Genomic DNA, 7,964 nt, shown 5'->3' on the forward strand with positions numbered 1-7,964 from the left:
CAAAGGAATAAATTTATTTCTGGTGTCTGGTTGTTACATGAGATATTGACGCTCATGGAGCGGATTTCAAAAAATGAGAGTAGAAAGCAAGTGGAACATAGGGTTGTCAAAAAACAGTTTTACAAATAATTCATTTTTCTTTATCGGTATTGAACAATACTAATGCGGAAAATTTAATGAGACTGCAAAGGTGTCTGAAAGGTGCAGCCACGGAAGCAGTACGGAGCAATTTATTATTACCATCTTCCGTTCCTCAGGTGATGGACACACTGGAAACATTGTTCGGGAGTCCTAAACGACTGGTCCAGTCATTACTCAACAAAGTTCGAAAGGCACCACCACCGAAGTCTGATAAACTGGAGACTCTTATTAATTTTGGCTTAGTGGTTCGGAATCTTGTCGGGCATTTGAGAGCGGCTAATCAACAAGCACATCTAACTAATCCAACGTTACTACACGAGCTAGTGGAAAAGTTACCAGCAAACATTTATCTGGAATGGGCAATGTTCATGTGGCGCGAAACTATAGTCGATCTTGGGACTTCCCAAGTAACAATTTCAGGCTGATCAAACGCTTTCATAGCTGATTTTATTCAACCTGTGGCTGATCTATGGTTTAGGCTTAGAAATAAAAACCTTTTTTCAGCTTTTAAACATCTAAATCTGGTGATTTTATCAAGCTTCAGGCTAATTAATAGCTGCTTTCGAAGCTGCAATGAAGCTTAATAGAAACTTTTTTGCACTTTTGAATAGCCAATTTGCGCAATGCTGTCAATTCTATTTTTAGAACGAGAAATAGTTTTGCAATCTACTTTTCCAGTCGCTTAATCAACGCTTCATCAACGTTTATGCCGCCAAAAAAAATCTATTTTTAAATTTAAAAAAATGGAAAGCGTCATTTTTATATTTCGCCGAGAACGCGATATTTTTAGTTTCGAATAACTTTAATTCGTACAAGTAGTAAGCTATCTATCTAATTAAAAATGCATGTCTTTTTTCCGGGAATTGAACCCGCCATCTTTTGATCCATAAGCACTCACCGTATGATCCGCCCCATTTGCATCTGCAGAACAGACAGTGAGAATATCTTTACACCTGAAGCCTAGCCCGTCTAGCGTGAAGCAGTCGATAATGTCGATAACTGACAAACTTTTGCTGTCAGCCGAATTGCGAAATTCTATGATCTGACAGTATATGTGCTGTGAGCCGAACGAAAACTTGGTAGAAGTTTGTAAAGCCACTTTAACACCCTTAAGCAGACTTAAAGTAGTTTGAAAGCTGTGAACCTAATGAAAGCTTCCACTCTACATTTTAACACCTTTAAGCAGCCGTAAAACGGTTTGATGTTTATGGTTGTTTAGAAGCAGATTGTTTAGCAGAAAAATCCGCTATTAAGCTTTTTTATCAGCTTTTGGGAGATAACTGGTTTGAAAAACTTAAAGTAGCTTAAACATCGCTTATTTAAACGCCATTTGAGTGCTTACTTTATGCAGCTTTGATCACCTTAAACCAACCCGTAAACAGCCATTGCTCTTGCAATTCAGCTACCGTTGTTACTTGGGTTTCTGCGAGCAGCTTGTGTGGTCACTACGTTCTGTCCAGATCCATCCAGACCAGGCTGAAATGGTAAATCGACTCCTCGGGACAAAGTGTTCATGAACACTCACTCGCAGTACGACGCAAGTAAGAAGGTTGCTCCTGGTAAGCGAACAAAAAATCAAGAAAAACCACGTTTTGTGTGTCAGAGTACTAGCCACAGGGTTAGGTTTAAGTCTCAATCATTAGCAGATCGTTGGAAAGTTGTAGAAGCGAATCAAATGTGTAGTAGATGCTTGGTTGCCCACGGCAGATGGCCGTGTAAGTCTGCACAACTGTGTGCAGTGAACGGCTGTAGACAGAATCATAATCCGCTTTTGAATCCAGGCCGACCTAGAGTAGGTGAGAGAGCAGACACAAATTATAATTTTCTTTCAGTCGTTTCTGTACACCAGCAAATACAAAGTAGGGTAATTTGCCAATGGTCGCACAGCTAAGCCACTCAATTTTGATTTATTATGATTTTTCTCATACAGATTATTCCAAACTGATGAAATTTTTGAAATTTAACGTAAATGCTTAAGAAGTTCACCATACATGGTAATTTTTAGAGAATAAGGTAACTTTTCCTTAAAAAATAAGCGAATTTTTGCAACGCTTGAATGCCCAATCATTAAACAGTGCCACAGCCTCATCGTCCTATAGTTGGACAGTTGTTATCCAATGGTTGGACAGGCATTCTTTCAATGTTTCTCATCAGAAAATTATAGGATTTTTTGTGTGTTATATTTAGATTTATTAACAGTGTGTTATAGTTATTAACAGTAAACGATTAAAAATTGCAATCATACCAAAAATTACCATTTTTTTTCTTATATTACGAGCCGTTTTCTTAACAGGTGTTTTCTTTTCCTTTTGATCTTTCAATCTTTTCTCTTTCAATTCCTTTTTCTTTACGAGTTCTTCCTCTCTTTGCTTTTTCTTTAAAGCACGCTTTTCCAAATTCTCCTGTTTCTTACGTACCATTTCCAGTTCTTCAATTTCTTTTTCGTTCAACTCTTGAAGCTTGCACGTTTTTGCGTTTGGGTGTTGATGGAAGGATTAAATGCGGTTGAAATGCTGGTTTTACGATGCAGTACATTCGTATTTGTTATGTTCCCAAGAATAACTGAATTTTCGTCAGAGTTTCTACCGACATTTAAATTCTCTTTTGTTGGTTGTGTTTTCTCCCCTGTCAACGTGGTAGACTCTTCTGTTGGATTTGAAATCAACCATCAAAAATTGATGGTACAAATTGAAACGAACTTTGTCAGGGCCTTGGAAATTGTGTTCAATATTGTCATTACACTCGAGTCTTTTTTTACACGGTTTGTTTTTTTTGATTACTCAAGAACGGTGCAATTTAGGGACCATTTACAAAATACGTGACGAATGTCGGGCCTCTCCCAAACGTATTGAGAAATAAATGAATGGTCCCTAAATAACCCCGTTCTCAATATTCGAAAAAACAAACCGTGTAAAAAAAGTACTTGAGTGTATATGAACTTATTCTCTCGGGGCCAATCAATTGAACCGCTTTTTCTAAATCATTTTGATCAACGAGTACGCTTGAAGAAATAATCTCGGTTGCAATGGGCTCCGATCGCGATAGGATTGGATAAGAATACAGCGAGTGTAATCAACAGCATCTGCGTCGAATGAGTTTAGACCGCATCTTCGAAACCCTGCATGTATCGTAGCAACAGAAATACCCCGGTGCATAGCTTTTTGAAGCAATGATCCGAACTGCTCGATAGTAAAATTTTTGTCTTCATTTTGCAGTTTCCACTCTTTCATACAGCTATACCAACTTCCTTTTAAAGGTTTGAAAATAGCAACGTCGGCTGGTTGCAAAATACGTGTTGCGTTTATTTGTTTAGACCCAGTAACACCGGAATGTTCACAAACGTGTTCTATAGAGTACATGACGGCCGAAGATTACAATGACCTTGATGAACTTGACGAGCTTGATGAAGTTAAAGAGCTCAATGAGCTAAGAAATGTTATGGTTTTTTTCTTTAAACAGTTCTTAAATAAAAAGTTTATTCTTATATATGGTTTTATGGTCATAGGGTTATATATGGTATATGGTTTAATGCCAATTATTCCTTTTACACAAGCGAATTTGTTAGTCGTTAGCTGATTCTGGTTGATCTCCTTTGATTCTCCATAAATGTTCTAGCAAATCATCGCGAAGAGCTTTGCATTCTGTAGAATTTTTAATTTTAAATCTCTCTGTACAATAATCTGCAAATCCCTTCCTTTGAGGTGGTATAGTAGCTGCCTCTGTAGATTCTTGCAGAGAAGTTCCATCATTTTCGAATTGCTGATATTCAATGCGCATATTATGTAGAATAATGCAAGCCTGCATAATCGAACTCAGTGGATACGCTCCAAAGTCGACAGGGATATTTTATTATATGCCAGCTTTGTTTTAAAATTCCAAACGCACGTTCAATATTTTTACGACAAGATTCCTGAATTTTCGCAAAATGCTGTTGTTTTGCGTTAGACGGATTTGAAAAAGTTTTCACGAAAATTCCCCAATCCGGGTAGATTCCGTCAGCTAGAAGATATCCTCTCGTTCGTTGAGTACCATATAGTTCATATGAAATATCCAGAAAGCCATCCTGTAAATGTAATAATATTGAGTATACGTGACTTTGTGTATAGCTGTCATTAATCACTTACGTTGATTATTCGATCCAGTAATGGAGAGCTATCAAGGACATTCAGATCATTCCAGGTACCTGGAGAACCAAAAAAAAAACAATGCCATATATGACAGTTTTTCGACGTAGGACTACGTCTTACGGCAAGTTTTGAGATAGGGTGTCATTCCCAAAAATCGAAAAATGCGAGCATCACGAAAAATGAAAGGTTTTGAGCGCTAATAGCTCAGCGGTTTTCCGATCGATTTTCAATATTCTTACACCAATCGATCGGAAAATCTTCTAAGAATTGACCCAGATGAAGAAAATTATGGATTCTTGATTTTGAACTATTGAAAAATTGAAAATAATGAACCTATGTTTTACCAGAATTCTCGCTTCGTGATTGGTTGGAAGATTCTTTACGATGATCTAAACCTATACCAATTTGATATCTGTGTTAATCTCGGGAAGTAAGCCAAAACAAATGACAAAGTTTCCCCATTTCAACAAGATTTAACACCGCGGTTCAACCTAGAGCATTTTGATGTCCTTGCTTGGGAAGTACGCCAGAGAGTGTGACAAAGCCCCCTCATGCCAACAGATTTCTTACGAACGCGATTAAACCTAGTCCAATTTGATGTCTGTGTTAGGGAAGTGTGCCAGAAAAAATGACACAAGTTCGTTGTCCCAACAGATCGCAAATTCTTTACTGCGAGACGATTAAACCTCGGCGAATTTGATATCTGTGTTGGAAAAATGTGCTACAGCTGTAGTGTTCGGTTATAATCAGAGGTTGGAAAACTCGCAAAATGAAAAGATACGCCGAGCATCGGCAAACGGTTTTGATGATAAAACAGCTACGCAAGTGGTTCAATTCGCCTATAAAATAATGAGCAACATACACTCACGCTTCATAGCATCGCTGAATATACGAGTATCGTGAGCAACGCAAAAGTGCGAATTACCGCCTTCTGCTGCTTGTAAAGCCACTAACACTACTTAAGAACTATTCCCTTTTCATGGTAATATTATTTTGAATACTTTCCGGCATCCCCGGGCATTCTATATCCGATAAATCGAACACACTTACTTACTTAATTGGCCTAACGTCTTATGACAAGGCCTGCGCAGTATAATTTCTCCATCTGTTTCGGTCCATGGCAACTGATCTCCAGTTCTGCGGGCACCCAGTGCTCGCCAGATCTCGCTCCACACTCAATGTTCAATATTCAATTTTTGAACGAATTCTGATGTTCACATTGAGGTTCTGTTCCTGATAAAATTCAAAGCTGATGCGTGCATTATCGGCGAGGCAGGCGAATAGTGTATGTTCATGAGGGATGTTCATAGATTCAAATGATCACTTTTTCGCGAAATCTCCAACCACAGGTTATAATACGACTCTGTATGAATACGCATGCTTGCCGTTTCATTAGAAGTGTAGTGAAAAGATGTGCTGTTGATCAAATAGGATTGAATTGGTAAAATCCCTTCAACGTGGGAAATATGGATAATAAAAACAATCTTTAATTTCAGTAAGGTAGCAGGAAAGCAATAGTTTGTATTCTTGATTTTGTTAAATTGTTTTCAACTGCACAAGCTTTTGAGAATTGAACGTATGCAATGTTACTACTCGGATAGCAGCAAGGCATTTCTGCATGCCGCTTAAGCCGAACTTACCTGCTGAATGACATCTCATTTGAAAGAAATCATTTTTATGTTCCGGTTTTGAAGCTATTTCCAAAAACATTACTTTTGGCATTCTGAATCTTCTTATGAAAGTTTTTTCGGAATACAAGGGATTACCGTCAAATTAATGTGAAATTATTTTTTCATTGCTTAACTTAAAGTTCCTGGGTATATTTCGTCGGAATCCTTTGCGCTTGGCAGTTGCCATATCATCTGAAAAATAAAGTTATTGAGTTGCATATTACAAATTGCTTCAAACACGCGAAATGCAAACTTGCAGACAGCATATAAGTAGAATCCTAGCAGCGAACTGTCTATTATTCTTGCCAATTTATTGCGATTCATAGCTCGCAATAAGTTGACATAAATATTTGGCAGCTCGCTGCTAAGTAGGATGTTACTTGCAAACTGTTTACAAGATTCTAGCATTTCGCGTTTTTGATGCAATTTGCAATCATTTACACAACATATTTACCTGTATCTTCCACGAATTGAAGGATAATCTCTTCCACGTTATCATCTGAATGGATAGCATCCTCATACCATTCATCATCCATTTTGATATGGTAACCGCTTTACCAATTGACAACAAAAAGTGTTCAACCGACGTAGAATACGATTCGAAAAATCTAGCGGCAAGTTGAAGTTGAAGGTGTATTGTTCACTGTTCAGCACTTCGGATGAATTGTCTTAAAAATTAATTTGCAGTGATTATTAACAAAACTTAAAAGCAGCTACAGGCAATGTAGCCAGGTTCAAAACATTCAATTATGACACCTGACATTTCTTCTCCATCACAAATACATGTACAGTATCAAATGGAACTGCAACTAAAATTGCGTTGCGGTTGCTAGCATTTTGTTTCATATTTGGCATGTTCCAAAATTTCATACTGCTATAAAATTTAGAATAGAACAAACATTGTGTTGTACATGCCCTTTAAGATTGTTGTAAAATAAGTTACTAGAAAATAGAAGTTTTTGAATGTGTAAAAAAGAAACTTTGAAGTCGCTGTTCTGAAGGGTTTGTGCTGCTAACTAGCGCCTACATTTTTGGTTCTGCTCTACCTGGTAAAGCCTAGTATCGACCTGAAAAGAAATGGGCAAAAAGATAGGCCAAGAAATGCTGAAGAAAAGATTTTCCGTTTGCGATTTCTTTACCAGTATGCACCTCACAAGAAATATTGTTTTACTTTCAGATGGCGCAGTTTTACATGCCAGTGAATTGAAACGTCACTTTTCCGTACGGAATAATATCCGGCGCAATTATTACCACAAGAAAAAATGACAGATAATTGCTTGCCTTGCAGTTGTCAAAATTTCTTCGGTAAATACCAGGATTTTTTCTTGAGCTGTTTTCTTTTCAGCTGGATACTAGGCTTAAGGAGAGAATTTGTTCTGGTAATTAACTAATTAATGCAAATAAGACAGGGATTTTTTAAGTTATAAAGATTAGCCTTATTAGCCTATCGAACTACAGAAATTTTACTAGGAATTTTTGATATGTGCGAAGAAATAGAAACGAAAATACTTCATTTTTCTTGATCCAAAGGTGCATAGGAATTCCTAAATCCGTAGAACTACAGTATATCTGGCATCTCTGCCGGCCGACATCCAGTCTCTCGCTAAACGATTTTGCTCACGAGAGAGGAGAGACTCTGCGGCACTTTCTTTTGGCGCCCTGCGCTGTCATCCAATCGTGAATCGAGCCCGCTCCGGAGAGGCAAGTAATGTCCCACAGTTCTCAATTTACTCGCAATATGCACTGAAGGCGCGTAAATGTGACGCTTTTTCCGTACACATGTTTTGAACGAATCGCGAGTCCGATGAGTTATGCCAGTTTTCCCCAGTTCCACCATGATTGCGCACAAGCGATGGGGACTAAATACCTTACTCTGATTGTTTCTACATTTCACGTCGAGCTAGATTCGTATCAGGCATAATTCAGATCGTCTTTTCTAATTAAGAGCAAATTTATTGATCATACTGACGAGCTTACTCAGTCACATCCACCGTCTGTCTGGCTTGTAATTGTGACCCTTTGTCGG

This window comes from Sabethes cyaneus, chromosome 1 (genome assembly GCF_943734655.1).
Source record: "Sabethes cyaneus chromosome 1, idSabCyanKW18_F2, whole genome shotgun sequence".
In the NCBI taxonomy this organism is placed as follows: Eukaryota; Metazoa; Arthropoda; class Insecta; order Diptera; family Culicidae; genus Sabethes; species Sabethes cyaneus.